Source organism: Cheilinus undulatus, linkage group 18, assembly GCF_018320785.1.
Source record: "Cheilinus undulatus linkage group 18, ASM1832078v1, whole genome shotgun sequence".
In the NCBI taxonomy this organism is placed as follows: domain Eukaryota; kingdom Metazoa; phylum Chordata; class Actinopteri; order Labriformes; family Labridae; genus Cheilinus; species Cheilinus undulatus.
Genome location: NC_054882.1, coordinates 14,329,636 through 14,356,633, shown reverse-complemented (window position 1 = coordinate 14,356,633; position 26,998 = coordinate 14,329,636). Strand labels below are relative to the sequence as shown.

The following is a 26,998-nucleotide window of genomic DNA, read 5'->3' as shown; positions in this document are numbered from 1 at the left end:
GTCTCTTCTTAGAAAGTTTGATGGTTTTTATTACTTCTGTTTTGTATCTTTCCTTTTTGCTGTAATTGTATTCTTGATGTTGCATCTTTCACCCTCTCAAACGTCCTTTTTCTGTCTCCCTTGCTTTGCATTTTTTATATGTTGCTCCTTCTGTTGTGTTTTTGATTAATATTGATTTAGCTGTAATAGTTTGGCAAGAGGGACCTCACATTTCAATAACTTCTAATTACAAGCCCGCACACACTCTCACTCTCATGAGCACACAAGCTTCGATAAATCTAATTGCGAGCTGCACTCATAAACGCCCCTGAGTCCCGGGCCACAAATTACAACAGCAAACTGACATCGTCAATAAATATGGGTGCCATTCTGCCCTGCTGAATTCATGTGAAACCAAACATGGAAATAAATAATGTTTGACATTTTCTTTGATCCTCCAGTTTCCTTCAGTTTCTCCTTTTTTATTCCTCTTAGTGCTCAGTTTCCTCCCTTGCTTCCTCTTCACATCCTCTCATCCTCCTCCTCTCTCACCCAGGCCTTCTGTCCCGACTTTGTTTCAGCTGTTTGAATCAGCATCAATCACTGCGAAATCTAATTTGTCAAACCTCAATCTAGCAGGGCCCTCGACCCCGTGCTGCTGTCTGTTTGTCTGGAGCCCCACAAATGAGATGTGTGATAAGGCAACAGAGGGAGTTCTGCCGGGAATAGAAAAAAAAAAGACTTGTGCACTTTGAAGTCAGAGCAGATCAAAAACAAAAGAGGGCTCTTTGTGGTACAAAGGGAGTGTTTCTCCCCTTCATCCATCTCTCCCTCGTTCCTGCACCTTTTTCTTTGCAACCAGTCTGCCACTGTGAATTGTCACAAATCACAAACAGGCCCCAAAATGCCTCACCTATCCAACTATCAACAGGGAAGTCCTGGCTCTCTCTGTGTGTTTTTATGCGTTTGTGTATTTGCGCTTTCCTCTCGAGAGTTCTGTAGCAGTAAGTGTAATCTGCGCCATCTCACAACTGATAAAGACATCCAGTATTTTCGGTTTGTCTATTTGTCTTCTCATTTCTGGCTCATTTGCTTTTAGTTGCATCTTGAAGGCAATCTTCTCCCCTCATTATTTTAACACACCCAGGCTCCTTCCTGTCACTTTGATTCTTGCAGCACTAGTCTGGAAAGATGTCATCACTGTCACAGCTGATGTTAGAGGCATACAGTAGAGCTCGTGTCCCCATCAGCACCTCAACCAGCCTTCATCACAGCCTCGCCCACCCTCCCCTCCACTGGTCCCATGTTCCCGACATGGGAGTCATTTGTCTTCTCCGTGTCCACTGCGATGATGTGGGATAACGTCGGGGGCCAGTGGAGCAGACAGGGGAGTATTGGAATATCGATCCTCCACTGCTCGCCCTGTCCTCCTGCTGGAGTTTCTTTTTTTCCGCCTGTGTGATAAAGCGGCTGGTGCTGATGGGGTTTGGCTCCATACATTGTTTCTTATACCTTTTGTGTGTGAATGTGAGAGAGCAATTTATTTGTGGCAGGGAGTTGTTTGTGGTGGTATAGGAGTGTTCATGTTCCAGTTAGTGCTGCTCTCTCACCATTCATAAGCAGTTCATTCCCAGTCATGTCTGTTTACTCTGTATGTGAGCCAGGCAGATGAATGTTATATAAGAATGTAGTCTTACTTATTCAGAAAGATCATGAAAACAGGGTTACAAATATGATTAAATAAAAATGTTTCTAAAGTAGAGCTGACTGCATCTGGAAGTATGATCATGACAGGCTCGCCTATTTCAACCTCTGTGTCATAAAAAAACCTGACTTGAAGTAATACAAATTTAAAATCTTAATAAATTTTGAAAATGTGAGACTTCATACATGACGACTACAGATTTTCCAATACAATTTTTTCCTTCCCAATACGAGAACCAGTCCAATACTGGTGTAAACTTTCTGGACCAGCTGTGCTGTGGAAAACTGGCACGTTATTTTAGCCCTAAAGTGAACTCAGAACATGGCTCAACAGATAGAACGATAATGTAAAGCCTTTCTGTTTCACTTAAAGTTGTTTTTCCTGCTAATTAATGTGATTTTTACTGCTAATTGAATTAACAGTAAGCAGTACAATGTGGCGATTAGCATTCACAGCTATTTGCACCTGATTGCCAGCACCTGTGAGCATGGGCCCTGAACCGTAGGCTGTCTTCTACTGATTTGCAGTCAAGGTTTGGCTGACAGCTCTCTGCCCAGACAATCCAGAACGGGCTGCATACAGTCAATCTCTGGTCTCATAGGGCTGCCAGGAGGCCGGCCATGGCTGCCTTTCATCCCCTTCATCATCAGCCCCATTTGCGCTGGTGTCAGCAACGTGTGCACTGGAACCTGAACAAGTGGAGGAACGTTTTGTTCAGTGATGAGTCCAGATTCTGCCTGCAGCAGTTGGATCGTAGGGTCAAAGTGTGGAGAAGACTCGGAGAATGCTATGCTAATTGCTGCACTGAAAGAGTAACATCTTTTGCTAGTGGAGGCAGTGTGATGGTGTGGGGTGGCATCTCCCTCACTGGACAACGAGGCTTGTCATTATTGGAGGTTATCTCAATGCAGAGAGATATGGAGATGAGATTGTGCAATCAGTGGCAGTCCCATATCTCCACAGTCTGGGACTGAACTCTGTCCTCCAAGATGACGTAGCTGGCCCCTGAAGAGCGGGGTTAATCAGACTACCTCCAGAATTTGGCAGTGGAGAGGATGGAATGGCCTACCAGCAGTCCTGACCTCAACCCTATTCAACACTTGCTTGATCAGCTTACATGCCAGAGTGACCAACACAACCACAGTGGCTGACGTGAAAAATACTGGTTGAAGAATGGGATGCTATTCCACGGCAGTGTGTGACCAGGCTGGTGATCAGCATGAGGAGGAGGTGCCATGCTGTTGTGGCTGTCTATGGTTCAATTTTTCATGGACCAACCCACATACTCAGCTCTGCTGCTCATCCCACAAATGCATGCTCCTTACAAATGTAGCCCCATAAAAGGTAAATAAACAGGCTTTACAATGGGATAAGATTTTAAGATTTATTGTCAGAAAACATCCTTTCAACAAAGAAATAATCTATCAAACACAAATGTCCTTACTTTTTGTGCTATGTATGCAGAAAAGGTATTGCTTGCCTGCATGGTGTAAACTGCAATTTAGACTGACCTTACCTAACTACACACACACACACACACACACACACACACACATATATATATATGCAGGTATCATGGCTGTCACACCAGGAAAAAAGCTGGTGATCTCCTGTTTAAATCTATGTGTCTTTGATTCTTAACTGAACTGAAGCTCCAACTGATGGACAATCCACAAAGTCTTCTGAAATTGTACAACATAAATATTGCATCTACTACCAGAATCTCCCACTGAAAGCATCTCACCCTCCTAGTTCCTTGGCTGGTATCACGCACTTTCTGTATCTAACTCCATACAAATTATGCATGAAGTGTCCGAACAATTGGTACGAGCTGTTACTCTCCAGTCAAAGGTTTGAACTCCCCTCGGTACAACAAATCGACCGTGCCAACTCTTAATCTCAGGAAAAATACTGCGTGTACTTTTGCAAGAGCAATGTTCCACTGACATAATCATATAAAAATATTCATCCTCTTTGTGTGGTGGACTTATCTGTCTCCCATCACCAAAAGCAGGTCTGACTGAGTGATAAGAGCCAGTTGTTGTGTTTCAACTGAAAGCCCTTATTATCCTTTGGTGCTGCCTCTGTTTTGATATTCCTGTTATCTGGCCAGTGCTGCTTACTTTGGCAGAAATAGAGCCAGTTTCTGCTGAATGATTCCTGGTTTTTATTGAGCTCAACACACCTGCATGGAAAGAGAAACCTGCGGAACAAAAACACACACCTGTTTAGGAAAGATCAACCCCATGATTGGGCCGTGGAGATCTTTGTGCAGATAATCCAGGTTTTTTTTGTTTTGTTTTGTTTTTAGTTTAAAGGATGACTTCAGCTGTATGAGTGGGTGTGAGTTGTGTCTGATGAGTTTTAAAGTTTTAAAAGAAAAAAAAGCTGTGGGTGTGTTTAGTTTTTAAAAAAATGAACCAAGGAGACCTCTGCAATCCACTATGAAATAGCGGATAGTGGCTTAAGGCTATGTTAACATAAAATATGGAACAACAGCTAAGTCTTGGATAGAACTGCCATAGGTTACAATGTATTGCTGTCAGAGGAGACACCACTTTTTGACAAGTCAGTAGAAAGTTTAAGGAAAACATCTCTTTGCTGTTTATTTACTTTAATTTAAACCACTCAACATTGTTAGTTTTAAAGTCTGATAAGAGATTAAATGCCAAATAGTAAGATACTTTTTAAAGTAGTAGGTTAATAAACTTCGCTCAGGTTTTCACAATTTATTTGCTGCGTTAAACAAACCAAGAATGTGCTGTTCAATGTGCATTTTGTAGAGCATCAAAAGTCCCTGACATCTATCAGTCTGGAAAAGGTTACAAAACCTAAGGCTTTGGGACTCCAGCCAACCACAGATAGAGTCATTATCCACAAATGGAGAAAACCTTGACAGTGGTGAACCTTCTCAGGAGTGGCCGGCCGACCAAAATGACTCCAAGAGCGCATTGACAACTCATCCAGGAGGTCCCAAAAGAACCTAGATCAACATCTACTGTCTGGGCAAAAATGGCATCATGGGAGTTCCAAGACAAAAACCATTGCTGACCAAAACTAAAATTAAGGCATGTCTCACATTTGACTAAATACATCCTGATGATCCCCAAGACTTTTGGGAAAATATTCTGAGAGTAAAATTAACACAGAATTTTATCAAAGAAAATTATACCAACAGTCAAACACAGTGGTGGTGTTGTGATGGTCTGGACCAGGAGCTGGGCCACTTGCTGTAATTGATGCAAGCATGAATTCTTTTCTCTGTTAGAAAATCCTGAAGGGGAATGTCCCTCCATCAGTTCATGACCTCTAGGTCAAAAGGGTTATGCAGCAGAACGATGATCCCAAACATACCAGGAAGTCCACCTCTGAAGCAGAAGGTTTTTGAGTGGTCTAGTCAAAGTCTGGACGTAAATCTGATTGAAATGCCATGGCATGACCTTAAACAGAACATTCATGCTGTAAAACCTCCAGTGTGGCTGAAATAATACAGCTAGAAAAGCTGCTCTGTGAAGCAGGGTGACCTTGATTGAACAGAGCTGTAAAAGGTTGAAGCCAGCCTGTCTGATGAGTAGCAGGAAAACATTATATTTGGACAAGTCAGGACTAAAATATGATAATAACGATGGTTAAAATAAGGCTGGGCAATTAATCGGTGTTTCGATTATTTTAGAATTTGGGCTTCTGCAGTTTTTTTAAATAGCAGAAGGTGCAATATTTCTTTGATCTGAAATGTGAATGAAAACACCAGTTTATTTATTTTTTTGTTCTACACATGCAAACATTGCAACGTATCTTGCTTTTAAAGTCATGGTTCATTACGTTTTCGCTACTGTAATTAAAGTGAATAAATAACATAATTTATATAATTTTTTAATTGTATTAAATTGTTTTAAAATGGATAGACTGAATAATTAACATTTAAATTATTAATAATGCCGCCACCTCTTTCCAAAATGTCTTCAATTAATAAAAATATTAATAAAAATACATTTTTAATTACTAGGTTATTTTAATTGATGTATTGACATATTTATACCCATTCTTTAAACACTAAAATATTTAAGCCAACTTGAACACATCATCATACAACCGTAAGTTAGCTTATTTAGTATGCTAATTAACATCTATCCTGCCAATTTCAACACGAACTTCAGCACTGGATTACTTTTTAACCGTTGGGACCTACAACAAAGTTTGAGAGAGCTTTTCACAGTCCATCTTGGCGGATAAAGAGGTTAGAGCCGTGTGAAATCTGAGGATAACTTTACCTATGATGCAGCTGCAGACATGATGGAGTCCCCTCTCGCCCTTCTCCAAGGCTGACAATTGAAGGTACCCTTTAGAATTAATTTGTGTCACAGAACCAGAGCACCGTTAGTACAATAAAAAGATCTGAAATCATGGGAAATTCATAACCATCTGGTGAGACTTGTTGTTGTTCCTCCAGTGATGTTCTTGTTTGAGTGGTGCTTTTTCAAATGCTTTGATTGATCCGCTACACATGCTGTCAGTGACACACCTGCTGAATAATGTCAGCGCTACTGTTGTCTTTGTCCACTGTTGTATTTTACTGGGAAACAAAGTGTTGCTAAACAGGACACTTTTATCTGGGAATATTCAGGCTGTTGCTGTTGTTTGCTTTGTTTGCATGATTGCCAGGACAGTGGGACAGTGAGTTGTTCTGTGGTTTTCTGTCTGTGTAGGAGCTTCGTTCAACATGTATCCATTTGGCACACGTTTGTACTGTACCGAGAAGCCCATAACGAACGGATAAGTTACGAATACACGTACCTTTACACCCCTATGGCAAACTGATGCTGAGTTCCAGTTAATCTTGGAACAAGCTACCAGTTGGATATGTCATTAAAAATGTGCCTGTCCGTTACAAACTCCTAGCAAATGGATGGCATTCCCAACTCTGACATCTGTGGTAATTGAAGCACAATATGACTTGTATGTGTTATACAGGGGAAGCAATGTAATGGCAGAAGGGGACAGGGCAAACTGAAGCGAAAGGTGCAACAATTTTGGACTTTATAGAAAATCTGTACATGTTTATGATTTTTTCATGGCACCATTTTCCAACCAGTCCACCCTAGAAGTCTTCTGAGAGGTGTCATGGACAATTGGTGCAATGATGTGGCATGGAAATAAACACAGACACACCGCGAATAATAGTTGTAAGATGTGTCAAGATAATTGACATTTTTCCCCAATTTTTTAGCCCTTGTTTAAACAATGACTAATGGAGGCAGGTTCTCATGTAAATATGTACAAGATGCAAATGAACAAAAATAGTCCAGCAAAATTAGCATACAAATGCAAACATTTGCTGCAGTATTGCAGCTGATTGTGATCTGTGACTGCATGTTGCTGGAGTCATATCTAAGACACCTGCACATCAAGAACAAGGCAATAATTCACATCTGTTCCCACCTTTCACCTCATAGATGCTGCATATCATTCTGTTTAGTGCCTGAGCCATTGCACATACACACACATGGTCGACCAATCTACTCCACAACACCACCCAAAGCAATTTGTCATGTTCATGATAAATTATACCCTCTCTAGTTCATAGCCTACAGAAGCTGTAGAGAGAGGGAGAGGGAGAGAGAGAGAGAGTGAGGGAGAGAGTGAGGAAGGGGGAATTATTTACAGCTGTCATTTGTATTTAAAGCTAAATGCAAACAAATCCAACATGACAAAATATAGACAGATGAGGAGGTGGTGTGCGTTGTGTATGTACTTCTTCATGGGATTTGACGCTGTGGGTGGTAAACCATGGGTCATTTCCAGGGTGGGCACACTTGACATTCGAATTTGTCCTTGCAGCTCTCAAGTGAATCAAACCTTGAATAAAAAATGCCAGCAGCCACAGCCTAGTTAAAAGGTCAGCTCACTTGAATAACAGTAAAACACGCTCTCTACTGCTTCTGTTGGTGGGATTTCATAGTTTTTGTTTATTTGATTATGTTTGGAGATCTGTCTATGGGATTTATGTTTCCATCTCAATACTGCATAATGTTAAACTTTCAGTTTTGATGGATTACATTAAAAATCAACAGCAAGATCTGAGCAAGTTTCCTAATCTCTAAGTCATAGGTTCTCAAAGTGCAGCCCGCAAGCCAATGGAAGCCCACAGAAACATTTCTGGCGGCTAGCAAATGTTAAGACAGGAAGCAAGGCACACTGAGACAGACTGACTGTTCTAAATAAGTTTTACATGTATTCTGAAATGGACTGCACACAGGAGTGTTATATCCCAAATATGAGTGTAGAGGGCAGAAAACCCCAGGGATTTTGTGTGCATTGCAATGTTTCTCAGGGTTTTCTCAAGTTTTGCCAGGCTTAGCCTCATTTATTAATTAAAATGTGTTTATTGCACATTACTGGATGCAGACCAATAAATGTAAACTTTAGAGATGCAACCTGGTCATTAAAATGATTACAAATGGGATTTTTTTCTGGGTTTTTTTTTTCATTTTTTTCCCTTGGGTGGCCCTCAGTCCAATGTTGGGTTCCTAAATTGGCCCTCAGCTATCAAAACTTCGAGAACCCCTTTTCTAAGTCATCATCGATGTCCTTGAACACTGCAGAAATTCATTATACTTCTTTTCATTTTGCACCCATTGAAAGCTGTTATGTTAGTTTAGGTTTTGCATCACCTTGTACGGTTATGAAGAAATATGAGCAGTGAGTAATCTGGATCACTCAATACAACTTTAAGGTTGGAGATCTAATGGTGCAGAAAACCAGCAAACTTGACCCTAAATTCCAACCCAGAGGCAGGCGGGTTAGAGTAAAAATGTAAGGTTTACTTGGGTCAAAAAACAGTCAGGGCAAAAAGTAGGTTGGCAGGTGAAAATGTGCAAACATACCAGGAGGGAGTTCTTCAATCTTAGGGTCAAACAGTAAAATAGGAGTTGAGGAAGGCAGGACAAAGGTTGGAGAGCGAGGATAGAAACACACAAGGCAGTCTGCAAGAGATGCATGGAGTGAGGGTGGTTTTTATACTGCAGTACTAGAGAAAGAAGTAGGACACAGGTGAGCAGCATGATGAAGGGAAATGGCAAGAAAGAGGAGTTTCAGTTGACAAGAAGGGTGGAGTTAGATGTAGGTTGAAAAACAGACATTCCTGGAGGAATACAAAGAGATGGCTAAAGTGACAGTAGAGCTAGTAGTTATAAGGTTGGATGTACCTTTATAGAAAATTTAGCAAATACATTTTCAGTTGTCTTAAATTACTTAGCTTAACTTTTCATTTGAGACATCCATGGTGACCGTGTTGAATGGATTTCTATATCAGGTATTACTGAGCTTCCAGTAAACCATTTTTTCATATTTGTAGCATCAGCCAATTGAAAAGATTGTTAAGTCTGAAGTAGTGCATTACCATAACTCAATTCATAGAACTGATGGTAATTGATAAAGCCTATGGCTCTTCTGTAGGTGAGATTCAAAATAAAAATGGGAGAAAATTTCAGTTTGTACAGATGAGATTGATGCACCTCTTCTGGTGGTTATGAATCAACTAAGGGACAGAAAACTGGCTTACAACTAATATTCATCGTTCTAACTGCATATAATACAGCCTCTGTATCTGACATGGATTTCAAGGATAGCCTCAGCTCAGACTAGAACATTTTATGTAATTTCCATCAGTCTTTTTTAAGGCAGTTAGTTCAAAGCTGTCTTTTGGTATCAACCTTGTGTGTATCAAATATCTGCTCTTATATAATGATGCTGTTAGATTGTTTAATCTTTCCAATAATGCTGATAGGTAGAGGAGTTTTCTTATTTCATGTATTTATTTCTGAGTGCACAAGGCCAGAGCTGTAGATTGAGAATTCATAAGAGCGTTAGCAGTGAAACAGCCTGGATCTCAGGGAACAGGACCCAAATGCAGACAGCCCAGAAATATGGGGAAATGGATCCGGCTTGGGAAGGAAGTGAGTCTTGGCAGACAAAACAAGATTCATATTGAGCAGAAAGAAAGACGTCTACAGAGGCTGGACTTAAGAAAACATGGCAACAGTCCAACAACTAAAGAAGATAAACAAACACTTTAGGAACAGTCTGAACTATTTGACACAGAGTAAAAGGATCTGGCATGTGCAGAAGAGAATATAACTAAATACACAGAGGAGGTGGTGCTAGCGGGGAGCAGGTGATGATAAGCGGGCTGTGTTAGACCATCACAAAAGGGAAGAAAGAGAAGTATGGTTCTGTGAAAAAGTATTCGGCCCTTCCTGATTTATTTTTTTTGCATATTTGTCATACTATCATTATATCAGACAACATGAGCGATTACAAAATGTAGCTTTTAGATTATGATTTGTTGAATTAAAGAAAAAGCACACCATCAGAACCTACCTGGCTTGCCCTCCCTGTTAAATCATGAATTAACTTTGATCAACCACAACTTTGGCAAGTAGAGTTCAATTTCACTAGCCATACCCATGCCTTATTACTGCCAGACCTGTTGAATCAAGAAATACCTAAAATAGAACCTGTCTGACAAGGTGAAGTGGGCTAAAAGATCCCCAAAAGCACCACATCATGGTGCCATCTAAAGAAATTCAAGAACAGATGAGAAAGTCACTGACATCTATCAATCTGGAAAGGGCCACAAAGACATTTCCAAGGCTTTGGGACTCCAACCAACCACGATGAGAGCCATTGTCCACAAATGGAGAAAACCTATAACAGTGGTGAACCTTCATAGGAGTGGCCAGTCAACCAAAATGACTCCAAGAGTGGATAGACGACTCATCCAGGAGGTCCCAGACTTCTTGGAAAATATTCTGTGGACTTACCAGACAAAAAAGAAGAATGTGTGTATCCCGTTCCATCTGTAGTAAAACTAACACATCATTTCATCAAAAGTACATCATATCAACAGTCAAACATGGTGGTATTAGTGTGATGCTGCTTTGGGACCTGGACTTCTTGCTGTAATTGATGGAACCTTGAATTCTGATTCCTTCCAAAAATTCTTGAAGAAGAATGTCTGGCCATCAGTTCATGACCTTAAGCTCAAGCACGCTTGGGTTATGGATCGGGAAAATGATCTCAAACACACCAGCAAGTCCACCTCTGAATGGCCTAAAAAACAAAATGAAGGCTTTGGAGTGGTTTAGTCAAAATGTGAACTTAAATCTGATTTAGATGCTGTGGCAGCACCTTTAACAGGCCGTTCATGCTGGAAAACCCTCCAATGTGGCTGAATTAAAACAATTCTGCAAAGTAGAGTGGGACAAAATTGCTTCACAGCGATGTGAAAGGCTCACTGACAGTTATCACAAACACTTGCCTGCAGTTGTTGCCAACAAGGTTGGAACAAACAGTTCTCAGGTTTAGGGAGAATGACTTTCTTACATAGGGCCAGGTAGGTTTGTATGCTTTTTTACCTTAATAGATAAAATCATCATTAAAAAAGACTTTTGTATTTGCCCATGTTATAATTGTCTAATATTAAAATTAGTTTTACAATCTGAAACATTTAAGTGTAACATATTCAAAAATAATAAAATACAGAATCAGGAGGGTGGAATACTTTTTGCAGCATGGTAAAAGAAATGCAAGCTCAAATTAAATAGTTAACAATCTACAAATGACATGAAACAGGAGAAGGGTATTAATAAGCAGAGCAGACCATTGCAATCTCAACACCTGCACGAATACCAACAAACACTCTGTATGGCCAGGTGTATGAGGAATGTTTGCCTTCTGACTAGTTCAAAGCTTGGTGGTCTGCACGTTTCTTATTCCAACAGTGAGCCTGTTTGCTGATCAATGTAACAGAAACATGAGGTAAACATTCACTTGGCAAGTTTTTGCTTTAAAATAACAAGCTGTGTACAATATGCCCAAAGAATTCGTTTAACAGCATCAGTCCTGGGGTTGCAGGATGGAGGAATTGGGCAAATCTTTCAGGCTGTGTGTTTATGTGACTGGATGCCCACAGGAACAGCATGAAGCACGCATGGAGACAAAGCCAGGGGAGAACTCATATGTTCCCCGGCTCTTAGCTGTTCCAGCACTCATAATACCTCTGTCCCCTGGGTGGTATTGCTTCTATAATAGCCTGCAACTATGCAGCACTGAAAAACAACCTTGCTAATTCTCGCACACACCATGAGGGAAAGACCCATGGAGAGAAACAGGGTGAGAGTGGGAGAGGGGGGGAGTGAAAAATCCTTTACTTGTATTCCCAAGTCTGACAGACCTCTTTTGTATTCAGGTAAGTTGGCTTTACCACAAAATGCTGATAACTCCTTGACACAAGGTCACACATTATATGCCATTAAAGGAAAATACAGGTGCATGTAGTCCACGCACAAACATGCACACACAAGTTGAATGGTCAACAGAATTATGTAAACGACTTCATTTCATCTTCATAATCGCCAGAGGGCTTAGAACAGTCAGGGTCACTGACACGATTATCCTATTATATTAGATAAAATAAAGGAGATGGAGAGAGGCAGGAGAGAGAGAGAATATTAAAAAGGTAAAGGCATGCAGGAGCGTCTCCAGGTACAGCAAGAAGGATGTGCTGGAAATACAATGGATTCCACTGTGGCTCCTCATATATTCCAGCTCAGGAGCAGCTGTGTGTGTCTGTGTATGTGTTTTTTGTGTGGAGGTGTATCTGAGGAAAGAAAGGCAGAAACAGAGCAATGGGATGAGTCATGAGGAGTGACAGAGAGAGAGAGAGGGGGATTTCAGGGTGAACTTTGAGTGTACATCTCATATATTTTCATCTGGCCTCAGGGAGAGCACAGACCAACTCTCTACTTCACTGTCAGCTATGACAGACTCCACTGATTGGCTTTGTTCGGCACTCTTTTGGTGTGTGCTTGTCTGTGAATGTGTGAGCCGTCTTATGCATGCTCACAGGTGATGCATGTGTTGATAAATGTGTGTATATCCCACGCCGATTCAAAGTTACTCCACCTGTATCTCTTGTTTTTAGGGGACAGCGGTATTGTTTCTATCTTGTGACTTCTGTGCAGTGAAACAATGCCAAACTTCTGCCCTACATGTTTCATGCAGCTGTAATCCCAGTGGAACTTGTTAGGTACGTATTGGAGATGTTCCCAGCAGCTAATGTACTTGTTAATAGAGATTTAGACTAGTTGACTTATTTAAAAGTAAGAAATCCGCCAGAAAATTTTGCATGCATAGAAATATGGTGTGCCTTGGAGTTTTGGCTCAATCTCAGATGTGTCTTTGGCAAGAAAAAGGCTGAAAATCACCGCCATAGGATATGATAAAGTTATGTTGTAGTGCTGTATTGCGCTTTAATCTCTCCTTGGGGATATTTGTCTGAAACCCAAGGTGCTAAAACCATTAAACTACCTCCACAGTTCTATTAAAAAAAAAAAATTATATACACTAAAACTGATGCTTAACGACTTATTATGGTGTCTAGTATGCCAAAATTTCCTCTAATGTTTGACCATAAAAACAGATCAGAGTATATCTAACTGGTCACTTATTCTTCTTCTAATGAAAATTTGTTTTAATTTAAAATTATTTCAGTCCTTGCAATAATCTATAAGGGCTTTCATACTGCTTTGCATCATGTGAGATGACTTAAAACCCCCCAGGGAGCATCTGGAGGCAAAAAAAGCAACAAACCAGAGGGAGAAGAGGCGAGGGCTCTGATGAATGTCTACATGGCTTGATCTCCATTTCAAGCTTTAAGCAATAAATCCTATTTATTGAGGGAGTATTGTGGGAAGCTTTTACTGTTGACCTTAAAACATTTCGTGTTTGTCTCTTTCGCTCCTGCTCAATGAACCGCTTCTTTTTAGGCGTGCATGCACTTTTAAACATGAAAAACTGTTGTGAGATTTCAAAGTGAATGCAGTGAGGGCCAGGTGTCAGGCTTAATGTTCACACAACTCTGCAGAGCATTTAGTTTTTTGGTGAATTTAACTTAAAGTGACAGTATTAGGATTGAAGCTTTTAGAAAAGACATGAAATCTGCAGATAATTGTGGTTTTAGTCCTTTGATATTTCTTTAATGTGAACTGAGAATTAGGCCTTGTGATTTTCACAGCCTAACAGCGATATAAAGGCCGTGGTGGAATACTTACCACCATACATAATGGTTTTGGGTAAAATATAAACATCCTAATTAAGGTTGTACACAGAATTCCCTCCAGTTAATGGTTGGTTAATCCAAATGCATGGTTTTAAGACTCTATAACTTTAAACACTTTAAATTAGCTCCTTATAGATACAATGGGTAATTTTGAATATTCTGTTTATAATCACTTAACTTTTGATTAATGCAAATACAGATAAGTTTGGCTTTTAAACTTGAAAAGGCCCTTTCTGTTGCCTCTTTTGCTTTTATTTTTATCAACAGTAATGTTCTGGTTTCACCTTTTACTGCCTCTTGTAGACACTGTAGGCATCAAAGTTTCTTTAATGAACCATCAGGAGGGATTCAACAACATTTAGTTTGCTCCTTATGCAGCAGCATGTAGCCTTGATTACGCTGTACAACACAAATATTTCAAAATATAGCATGAGTGCTGATTTTGACTGACTTTACAGCCCTATTCAGTGCTGGCTGGAATGGCAGATATCGGCCCCGGGTTGCAAGCCTAGCTGTTGTTGCTAACTTCATGTTGTGTCATTTGTATATAGATACTGGTTGTGTTGCTGCAGTATTTTACCTTCTCTTTGCACAGTTTGCATATTGCATGACTCATATGCAACTTCTGACTTTCTGCCATTTGAAGAAACCCAAAATAATCAAGCATCTTAGCTTTTAGTCTTGCTGACAGTGGACACATTTTTCATCTGTTTGTTTCTTTGTTTTTATTTAAATGTGTGTTTAAACCCATGACTTGCTTGTTTTACCCTCTGAACCCTAACCATTTTTTTAACCATTGGGTCTTGCGTGGACTTGTAATCTTAGAAAACAAAAGCAACCCTGTGGTGCACAGTCAAGCTCTAAACATCCTTTTTTTCAGGACAAAAATGTTGCCTGAATTTTAAAAAGTTTTGGTACTATAAAGACAGAAGAAAAACTAAACTGAAGTTAAAACTCAAAAATTGAACACACAATAAAAACAATGACTACGACGTTTTTGCACAAACTTGTTTTCCCATCTCTTGGTGACCAAAAAGTGAAAAAGTAATCATTCTGTGACAAAAAGTCTTCAGAATAGTCAAATATTTACAAAAAAGTCTTTCAGCTTCTTTGAATTGTCTCTATTTGAGCCATTATTCAAAGCAGCTCCTGTCTGCAGAGACATAGAGGGCCACATCACAGGCTTTCTATCTCTTCTCCATTATGTGCTGTTGAGGCCATCTGCATAATGATCTTAGAGTAAAGACGTGCACACTTTGGCAAAGCATGATGCAACGATGGAACAACCTGCCATTGGTTGTCACAGCCCATGTAAAAAAACAAGATGGCAGATAGCATTAGCTGCTGGTGGCAGAAATAATTGAAAAAATTGATTGAAAAATGGATAAAAAGATATTCAATATCAGAGTTACTGCTGTAGATTTAATCTGAAAAGACCCCGGAAAGTTGCTCAAGTTCCAGGCTTGCTAGAAAAGCTTCTGTAAGGGCTATGAAAGCATGGATGGACAACGTCAATCCACGATGATTCAAAGAAAGGGGCTATGACTTTAATGAAGGTCAGAGAAGCAACTATAAACACTTTAGCACCATACACTTTTGCATATTTGAGAGAGGCCATGCACAACACAGCTGTTGAGCCAGAGTTAGCTGTAGAGCTAGTTTACATCTGTGGTCCCTGAGTTTTAGCAGAAGTACTCTTGCCTGTACCTTTGATAAAGCTAAGCTAAATCAATGATAAACATGCTACACTACTTCCAACAAATTATCCACAATAAACGAACATAGTTGTTATTTTTTAGTGCTTTTGTTGTAAATGGACACATTGGGAAACGTGGTATAGTCAGTAGAAGCTTAACACACCTCAGCAGGAGCGAAATGAAACTTTAACCACGTGCAGTTACAAAGAAGTGAACACAGAGAGACTTATAAAGGCATGTTTCTGCAATCCTGTGCTCAGACATGAGTTGAGTATCACATCACAGGTTTTTTTAATACATTCAAATGTCTGATCCCTTTTAATTTTGGGATATAGGATTAAAAAAATAAAGAAAATAGTGTGATCCAAATTTTTGACCATATCACTCAGCTGTAGTACAGGCCTACTTAGAACTGTAGAATACAACGGTGTTTATGAATCTGGCATTTGTTGCACGCTCGGTTGGGATAAATTCAGAGGGGATCTGGTGGAAATGAGGTCACATTCAAAACCAAACATGACAGCTCCACATTCATTTTGGAAACCTCCTGAGCCACATGAAAAAAACACACTGGAGTCTGTTTTTTATGTATTTTTCCTCGCAGTTTAATGCCACTGAAACACATTTTGGAGTCATAAGGCTCAGGCACGGAAAATGAGAAACAACAAAAGAGGCAAACGTGCTTTATCACCTGCCTCGCTGTGTGCTGTAATGGAATGTAATTCAAAATCCCTGGCTCCCTTGAACACTCCGCTGCATGGCTGCCATCCAAAACAAAAACCTCCTTCACTGTACCCTTGACGCTACAGCCCTTAATGGTGCTTTCTGATGACGAGGCGGGGAGCAGAAAACACCCTGGCAGTCGGTTCTCCTGATGACTTCTGACAGGGATGTTTGCTCAAGGGCAGCAGGTAAAGGGGGGACAAGGCTTTGTAACGTGGCTCACTGTGTTGTCGCATGTTGGACACATGCTGCGGCGCATTATAATCAGCAGAGCCGTCACTCAGCCGGGCCCTGCACTCTTCACCTGCAGCATCAATTCAATCAAATGAGCTTTTTGTGATGGCCGTGCCTGCAGAGGAAAGCCCTAAGAGGAGGAAACATGTCAGTCTAATGTCTGACACATCTGACGGATCAAACAGCCACATAGATGAGAGGAGGGTGAAGGATTCTGCATGGCTTTCTTTATGTGAGTGAGCCGATCAGCAGCACAGAATACTCGACCGGATCCAGGAGTTGCTGTGTAAGAAGTTCAGCCATTGATTGATGATAATGAGTCCTGCTGAAGACCACATGTAGGGAGGGAGTGAGGAGAGAGGAAGGGAGAGGAGTGGTGAAAAATAGGTGTCAAAGAAGAATGGCATAGAGAGGTGAAAATGAGGTGCAAATGTAATAAGAAGGAACATTTTTCAGAGGGTGAAAAGAGAAGGAAGAATTAAAGAGGAGGAGTGATGAGAGGAGATTTAGGAAGAATAAAAAAGGCAGGCCATCTGGTGAGATTGAATTACATCAGCAATGCACATACAGCCCTCATCAACACATAGCACAGCCGGAGATGGTTCATGTGCATGTGCATGCAAGTGTGCTAATGTGCCTGCACTCAAAGTGAGCATCTGACCTTGAGCTTTTCACCAACATCAAACTCCCTCCTATTTGTGCATCAATTTGCACCAAAACTCTCATCCGGTCCCAGCAGAACAGGTGAGATATCCATGCTCACAGATTGCCTTTTCAAACCATCCAAAGAGACATTGAGAGGACCGGGGGTGGCTAATGTTTGCAACTATTACCTCACACAAGAGCTCTCCCACATTCCCATTTACTCAATATTTCATGCATGAATAATCCAATACAAGCAAAAGTGCAATATTTCCACCAGGGCCCTGGCTAAATTAGCAGAGAGGGTTTGGTACCGTCCCCCCCTGAGGACTCCGGGAGTTTCTCCCAGGAACTCAAAGAGAAAGTAATCAGAAACAAGACACATCTTTCTTATCTCCCGCTCCCTCCTAACAAGCACATAATTGCTAATATCTTTGCTGAGCTGGAGAACGAAGACCCCAGAGACCAGCTATGTATATACACCCTGATAGAGAGATGAGGACAGGTTGCTATAGGAACAAGGAAAGCTTAATGAGGTAATGCAGGGGGCAGGAGAGGAAGTTAAGAATTTGGAGGAATTTTAGACTACCCTACCTTTGTGTGTTTGTGCTCCATTGAACCTTTTTGTATTGTTTGCTCTACAGCATGAATCAGTGGATGTAATTAGAGGTCTTTGAATCGGATCAACAGGAGAGAGTGTTTAATGTGAAAACATCTCTCTGCAGTTTCCACTCATTCAAGTATAATTATGAAACAGGATGAATACTCACTGCTTTTACTGTATCAAAGTCAATATTTCTCCGAAGCAGCAGCCAGCTGCCTAAAGCCTGGTTTATTCTCAGGCATTGAATCTATGCTGCCCTGAACACTACATATCTGGTGCTGGTGTACCTGTGTAGCTCTCTGGTGCTCTGCCTGCTCTCTGCTTGTTAATAGATATTGGCCAGCCATTGATTATACTGCAATTTTGCACTAACTAGACTAGACATTGGAGGAGATGGACTTTTAAACAAAGACTATCATGAAAAGTTCATTTTTTTGCTGCAATTTAATTCAAAAATTAAAACTTCCATATATTCTAGATTCATTTCATACAAAGTAAAATATTGAAATACTTTTGTTTTAATTCTGAAAAATCACAAATTCACTATCTCAGAATATTAGAATATTACCAAACTTTTTAATGAATTCCTGCATCTGTGCTCGTGTCATGGAGCCCATCAGTTCATGGTCAGGTCCCCTGATTTGAAAATTTAACATGGATATGACATGTTTTTATTGTAGCACTTTGGGATTTGTTTGCCAAATGTAAAGTGCATTACAAATAAAATGTATTATTATTATTATTATTGTATTCCAAAGCTGTCAAAATAATGTTAGAGTTTAAAGGTCTTTATTCTAAAAACTAAAACAAAATATTTTTTGAGTTCTGTTAAATTAAATAACTTGAACATTCCACAGAATAAACACTGAAAATATAATAAATTATGTTTAAAAATTAAAATATTTTCTATGCTATTACTTTGCCTCCCTCCTTACAAACATACATAAACACTTAAAGATCATACTAATGGCAGTAGCCTAAGGATATGATTTGAATAAAACTCTTATAGTAGGATTCTGCTTTTATTATGTCCTCTTGCAATTATTTCATCCCAGAGAAGCCACAGGTCAGCCTCAGCCTCTTAAAGTTATTGATATTATGATGACTAAACATTTATCACTCACGTATTCAACAAGCTAACGTTAGTTCGTTGATGTTTGTTGACAGACCGACCTGCACTCACGGATGGACACACAAACTCTCTCTGTCACACAGACACACACACACCCAACAGCCATGTGACTGCAGCTCAAGCTTTTCCTCCTCTCTCCTGTTTAAGCGAACATTTAGGACACAAAGTGAGGCAAATATCATGGATTACATGAACGCTTGACAGTCCAGTGCTCTTGTTTTTATCCAGTCTGGTATAGTAACAGAAACGAAACTTAAGTTCTGCCATAGTTTTTACGACAGTGAGCTATTTTTAGATCGCTAGCGTCTCATCTCCGTCATGAGACACAGTTGATGATGAATGTATCTGCTTGATTTTTCTGCTAATCACCGGATTATAATCTGAGAAGTACTAAACCAAGCCAAAGTAAAGTTTATCAGCTGTCTGTGTGTGACGTAAACAGCTCTGCGTCACACCGTGACGCCATAATCGCACGACACAACGAATTGACACACAAATTTGCTGCCAACTTTTTAAATTATCTATTTTTATCGATTTCATCGATTCGTTGTTGCAGCCCTACTGGAAACACTGGACTTCAAGCACTGAAGGATTCTGGGCCTCTCTGGTCTTCCTCCTGACTCTGGGACCTTGATTTATAAACGAAACTGTAAATTTACCTTCGTCTGAAAACAAGATTTTGGACCACTGAGACTACAGCGTTCCAGTCCTTATCCCAGGTGAGATGCTTATAACGTTGCCTGTGGTTCGCGATTTGCTACACACTTAAAACACACCACTTGTAGTCCATTTCCTGGACTCGTCTGTGTGGTGGCTATTGTTCAGTCTACTCCTTGTGAAAATCCCGTATGTTCTTGAATCTGCTTTGTTTGGCAAACGTTCCAGTCAACTTTCCATGAATATGCCTTGACAAAGCCTGCCCTTTCAGCAGTGACCTCCTGTGGCTTACCCTCCTTGTGGAGGATGTCAGTGATCCTCTGGACATTTTTCCAGTCAGCCGTCTTCCCCATGATTGTGGTTGTGGGCACTGAACCCGAATAAGAGAGTAAAGGCTCAGAGAACCTTTGCAAATCTACATTCAAGATGAATGTAGAGTTTATGGTAGTTTCACTTTTTTGAATAAACTTAGAGCAAAAAATGAACTTCTTATGACATTCTAACTTTTTGAGATGTACTAGGATGGAACAGGAATTCTGTTCAGATAGTTTTGGATGCAGGAAGTAGATTTGAAGAATGTGTTTATTCTGCAGCCATTAGAATTGTAGAATCAGGCTGCAAAAGGACAAAGTTTAACAAAAGTAAAGGTGGTCTAAATACTTTATGAATGTACTGTATGTGTCATTAAATGTTTTATGTGTTTAAAAGTTCCACTTCACTTCCTCCAGCAGTTCAGACAATAGCTTTTTTAAAAATACACAAGAGAAGACAGTTTTGCCGCCATTTTTATGTATGTGTATATATGTATATATGTATATATATGTATATACATACATATATATACATATATATATACATATATATATATGTATATATACATATATATACATATATATGTGTATATATGTATATATATGTATATATATATATATATACACATACATCATATATATATGTATGTATGTATATATATATATATGTATGTATATGTATGTATATATATATATATATATGTATGTATGTATATATATATATGTATGTATATGTATATATATATATATATATATATATATATATATATATATGTATGTATGTATATGTATATATATATATGTGTATGTATGTATGTATATATTGTGAGTTACCTAGTTCACTAGAGATGCACTGATTGTGAAAATTAGGGCTGATATGGATGTTAATGTGAACAATGACGCCAACATTTTCTCCCATGTTTGATCAAGAAACCAGATCAGTTTGTCAAGTTGGTGACTTCTTCTGCCCAAGAAAAAAAATCTCCTCTTTAGTCAGAAGTTAGATGAACTTGATATCAACATGAAATTGATTAGGCATAACAGATAAACATTGGCAAATGATATCTGTCCATCCAACATGATTAGCTGATGACCAGTGTTTGTCAACCGAACCGATATCGGCCGATAGCGATGCCAAACTTATGCATCTTCATCCCTTCATGGACTTCAACAGACAGTAACAACCTCATACTATTTCATAAATTTCAAACCTTTGTGCACAGTATGTGAAATGATTTCTAAGAAGTGTTGCTAGCTTTACATTTATTTTCATGTGTTTTTGATATGTGAAATGACGAAACAACTTAAAACTTCTACCGTTTTCAAACTTTCCCAGCTCCTACAGTTGTTGTTAATTTTAGGGGCTTTTCATGTCAGGGACGATTTTTATCAATATTTCAACAGCGTGTACTTGCAGGAGTACAGCCCAGGTCAGGAAGGTCCAGTATTTATTGAGTACTTTCCCTCACCAATATTGAGCTGAAGGAGAAAGGAACATGGCAAGAATATTTTTAATGACTGAATTTCTATTTGAGACCTCTTAAAGTGAACAAAAACAATAAAAAGGAAAAATAGTCAGTGCCATGATAATGACACCACAGAGAAAATAGTTTCCCTTGAATGAAGACATAAAAAATCCTGAAGAGAGAGGAAGTGATTGCATGGTATTTTTGTCTTTTTATTTTAAAGTGAAATCCTCTCATAACCTCATAGAGCCTGGTGGTGTTGGTAGTATCATGGTGCTCTGGAAAAAAGGCAGAGATCAGGAGATGATTATCTTTGAGTTTTTAAGGATGTTTTTCATTTGATTTGTGTAATAAAAAGGCTTGATTAGCCCCGCTGTGATACTGTGGCTCTAAACAATAAAAGCAGAAAAAAAGCGTCCATAGAAGTGTAAGTTGCAGTTCAACAAGATGAAATGTGACAGACAGGCGGTAATTAAGGGGCAGAAATAGAAACAAGGCGAGCACGAGAAAAACAGCAGGAGTGTCAGAGACAGACAGTCTGAGAAGAAATGTTCCTATTTTTATTGATATGACTCTCACATCCACAGCTTCTCCTGCACATTTACAGGGTTCTTCTGATAAAACCCATTTGTCTGGTTTGAGATTCATCAGTGAAGCTTTTATTGAATTGAGATACTGTATTATTCTTACACTATATTACTGAATTGCTGGCTAGCTATCTGTAATGTCAGCTTTTGTGCTGCGACATGAGAAAAACCAGGGCCACAACTTATGTGTGTCACATTACTTTGGTCGAGCTCTAATCATTCTCTGAGGCCGGAGGCATTTTATTCAGCCTCCTCCTCTCCATCTTTATCCGTCTCTCTCTTCGCCTGCATGTTTGTCTCTATCTTAGGCTCTTTATCTCTCCTCTTCCTCCTCCTCCTCTCCGTCTCTCTGTAATGGTATTTCAATGGGACAGATAGCCACAGGAATCCAATAGGCAGACTGTCTAATTGAGTCTTTAATAGGTTGTCTGATGTCTGCTTGCTGCTAGTTCACACAGGGAAACACACTGAGACAGTCACACCTCAAACAACACACCGCCGCCAGCTGGACTCGTCTTCAAAGGTCACTCTGCACGTCTGGATCAACGGCATTGTTAACATGTTGTGTTTGTTTCCTTCATCATGCAGAGAAAGTGTTGTGGTGTTTTTTTCAGCAGATGAAGACCCACATCCTTCCTCCTTAGAGCAGCATGGTCTGACTGAGAGTTTGTCAGAGAAGCTGCTCATTATAGCGGCGTTCATCTCTCATGTTTTGGTGTTTTGGTTTCAGTTTTGCTCCCATGGTGTACTGACAAGGAGGAAAAAGACGTTAGAAATGCTCCAGTCTATTATCAGTTCAATCACGTAACAGATCATCTCTAAAGATAAAATTCAAATTTTAAAGTGAGCAAATGCAATAGTCAATGTACCATTCAGGGCTTTATGTTAACTTTTTTTACCCAAAGCACTGGTTCTACAGAGGTTGATAGTCTTGTAGCACAAGATAGAAAACATGGTTAATGTCTTTAAAACCAACCAGTGACCTAACAATAGGCCTAGTAAAGGAATGTTCTTTAACCCTCTGAGGTCTGACTATTCACCATTGCCTTTTCACTGTTTTTATTTTTATCTTTGTCATTTTACATCGTAGAAATACAGTTCAAACACTTCAGTGAACAGGAGAACCTCATCTTTCACTTCCGCCCTCACTTTACCATCCCATGGAATCACAGGGCTGATGAATCCTTTGTCCATCAACTTGTGTGTACGTAATTGGTTGAATCCCTTCTTTGTCAATTTCCCAACCAATTACTGTAAACCCCTATTATAGTTTCTTGCTGGAGAGGTAAGGTGAGACAGGGGCGAGAGGAAAGAATTAGATTCAGAAGAAGTCAACTTCTGTGAGCTCACTTCCTGTACATTTTAGAGGATGATCCCAAGAGACTTTTTCCCCCCATCTGGACATGATATGTATGTGTACTGGTTTTCATGCATGCAGCTGAGACCTAGCTGAGGGGCTGCTCTCTAGGGAGTGCTGTAGAAGCATTTTGTGATAAAATTGCCCAAAACAACCAAAATATGGAATTTTGCAAGGGCTCTGAATTGTATGTGAATTTTGTTGAGTTTTTGAGCATGTAAAGGCCCTCAAATTAGCCCCCTATCACCTGAATAATAATAAGAACCCCAGCAGATACGATAGGGTCTTTGCTCCAAGGTTCAGTGCTCAGGCCATAATAATTAATCTTATTCATGGTGGTCTTGGTTGCTTTTGAAGGTCATAAAGACCTGTCAATTCTAATTTCAGTTTATTTCATGACCTCCTTAAGACTCCACGGGAGCTTTTAAGAGTTTGTAACAGATCATCTAGAAAGCTAAACAGACAAAAGCTGAAGGACAGGGCAATCAACTGTCAGAGTTTTCTAAGAAAGAACAGTGGGTCTACAAGAGCCACATTTTCCCCTTTTTTACAGGGAGATTTTTCCTGTGGTTGTTATATAATGAGAATGAGTGGCTGATTCAGGTTTCAGCTGGTTCTAAAAGAATGCTTGTTTGTTTCTGTTTGTTTGGATCATTACTGCTATTGTTTGAGTCAGTGTGGATCTTTTCCTAATGATTTCAGACTTCTTGTGAGTAAAAGGCTTCTTTGTTTGGCTCAGCATCAAACTCTCTTTTATGTATAGTTTCGTACAGGTGCAGGGCTGTGGGCTCGTGTTAACCAGAGCTGCAGCGCTGTGACTATATTCTATCTGCATAACGGTGGGATAATTAACATCTTCACCTGGCTCCTGGTTTGTTCATTTAAAGGGCCTAATTAATCACAGGGACAACGTTGGGACTGGAGTTGGAGCCGCCAAGCGTGAAATTACCTTTCTCAGAGACTGGGCTCAAACGTCCATAAACAGTGATCCTGCCAGCCTACCCTGTGTGCCCGGCTCTGCCATTCTTTATCTCTACGCTGTACTCGTGGGGAGCGGGGAAGGCAAGAGCACCAAAGGCCAGCAGAGGTGGGAGACGGTGTAGATGAAGAGAAACAAAGGGGGATGAGTTTGGTTTCTTTGTGATTTCCCACCACACCCTGGTAAAAATCATCTATCTAGAACACCTGCTCTGACTAAGCTCTCCAGCCTAATCAATATCTTTGAACTTCCCCAACGTGGCTGCAGAGAGAAACTCAAGCGTTCTATCACATCCCGCTGCTGGCTGTCGAGTTTTTCTGGGAGTTTCTGTATGAATCACTCAGGACACCCACTCTCCTCACCTCTCCCTCTCTACCTGCCTGCCCACCTGGTAACCCCGCCCGCCCACCATGAGCCGCCGCCAGCGTCAACTGTCTTTGTACTTAACCTCGCACATCACAGCTAACTCGTACATCAATGTAGTGTTGAGACAGCGGAGAAGGGATGTATGACTATTCCTGGCTCAGTAGGAGGAGATGATGGCCACTTTATGTTTGGGTGTGCGGTGTTGAACTCGATGGAGGTGTTTGTTTCATGAACTCTGCAGAAGTGCTGCAGATCTGTGACATTAAATCAAATGATGGCACATGTATGGGAACAAGCAGACACGTGGAAATAATACTTGGTTCTCACCTTCTACATTTGTATTATATTGTTACTTTTATAATTAGACTTTCTGTTTGTGAGTTTCATTAATTTGACACAGTTCAGAGCTTTATTTGGATCAATGAATGTGAAGTCATTAGGGATTTAGGTAAAACTGAGTCATATTAGCTGGCCTTCTGCCTTCACAGTCTAAGTCTGGCATTATGTTTGAGCTTGTGAAGTTCACTTTCTAAAGAGAAGAGGCTTTGCTTATAAACACATTTGCAGTTTGAGAGTAATGAAATAAATTCTTTCTTGGATTTCTTTGTGATTTTTAATAAAGCTTTTTTTAATGCCAGTAAGCTTTAATCAAAGTGCATTCAGTTTGCCAAACATCATCTAGATCTATCTCCTCTAAAAGCTCTTCTGTGTTCAGAGAAAGTGTCTGACAGACCAACAAGGCCAGGTGAGAAAACCTCCCTCTTCATACCTAGTCGCATCCATCAGTCCATTATCTACACAGCTTAGTTCAGGGTCGCAGTCATTGGATGAGAGACGAGGTACAACCTGGACAGTTGGACCCCAGTCAGTTGCGGGGCAAACACAAACAACTAGCAAACCTACAGGCAATTCAGAGTCACCAATTAAACTAACTAGAGCCCTGCTTGGGACTGCTTCTGCTGCTGGATTTCCATCCATTGCCACCTGCACTGCACTGCAGCACATGCCATCCACTCCTGCCCACACCCTCAGCAGGTGTGTCATAACCTACCCGCGTCCTGCATGGATTCTGTTAAATATCCAGAATAACATACAGTGTGTTTAATTAAAGGCAATAATCATATGTTGACTTTAGAGCCTGACCGATATAGGATTTTTGGGGCCGATGCTGATATTGGGGGCTAAAAAACGCCGATATCAGATATATTGGCAGATAACCGATATTTTGGCAGATATATGAAATAAGAACATTGACATACACAGGATACATACTGTACATGAACACTACTGTGGACATGTGAATAACCAGTTGCATTTATCTTTGGTTATTTAACAAAGATGCAACTTAGATGACATTAAAACGCTCATATTATGGCTGTGGACCATATTGGACAGGAAAATGATAAATGGAGAGCCATATTTACATGGTTGTGGCAAATATGCACATAGAATATGTTTACCATGTGTTTCTTGATAACCCTGAGGAAGGCCACAAGCTTAAATGTGCCTGTTTTCTAAAGCTGTTCTCTAAAGATCTACTATTAGTGAAACTTTCTGTCTCCACACTGGTAGAATACATCACAGGAAAAATAAACACCGTATGAATGCTTTTCTGGTTTGTGGTTTTCAAAGTAAAAGCCTGGTTTAGCATTTCTGTAGAGAAACTCCGTTCACTTGTACAGAATGCTTTTATTTTGAAAAGTTCCCAACATACTTTCTCTGTACACTAAAAGAAGTCGCTTTGAGAACAGGGCTTTGAGAGCAGGGAGATGCAGCTGACAGGTAGAAAACTCGCGCCCTGTGTGAAAACCGCACCGGCCGTAACTGGAGCTGAAACGCACAGCACACGCAAGCAGCAAAACACGATCCCAGTCTGAAATAGGCATTAGTCCTCTACTCTGCTGCAGTCGAACTGCGCGAGGACAAGGCTGCCTGTCAGTGCTTAGGGATGGAGAGGGGCCCACGGTAGCAGCGCTGCTCAGTGAGAAAAGCAACAACAATACGTGCTTTTACGTTAAAGTCTCCAAAACTCTCAAGTAACACCAGAAAAAGTCGCTAGATTTGTCGCTAGTTGCTTTTTTGAAAAAGAGTCGCCAGAGGGGTCTGAAAACTCGCTAAATATAGCGACAAAGTCGCTAAGTTGGCAACACTGAGTGAGGGAGAGCTGCTGCACTCTGCGTCTGAGGGGGAGGGGCCAGGCACTCGGGCTGAGTCCAGCACGGAGACACAACCAAGCGGCAACTTTCGGTCCTGAAAAATGAAGCCAATGCGGAAGTGTAAAAAATTGCTATACCGCGAGTGTCCACTTGAGGCTGGCTGCAGGAACACTGGAAGTTCCATGTGCACACATGTTAAACAGCCGGTTTTGACACACAAAATAAACTGGTTTACAGCCTGTTTCAAAACACCAAATGTGTCTCATTAGCTCGTGTCTTATT

At 40.2% G+C, this 26,998-nt stretch overlaps 1 long non-coding RNA gene across 1 annotated transcript in view; it reads left to right on the top strand.

Annotated features, from left to right (window-relative positions):
- Positions 1-26,998, top strand: part of LOC121526533 — a 91,210-nt gene that overhangs the window by 38,760 nt on the left and 25,452 nt on the right. The window lies entirely within an intron of this gene.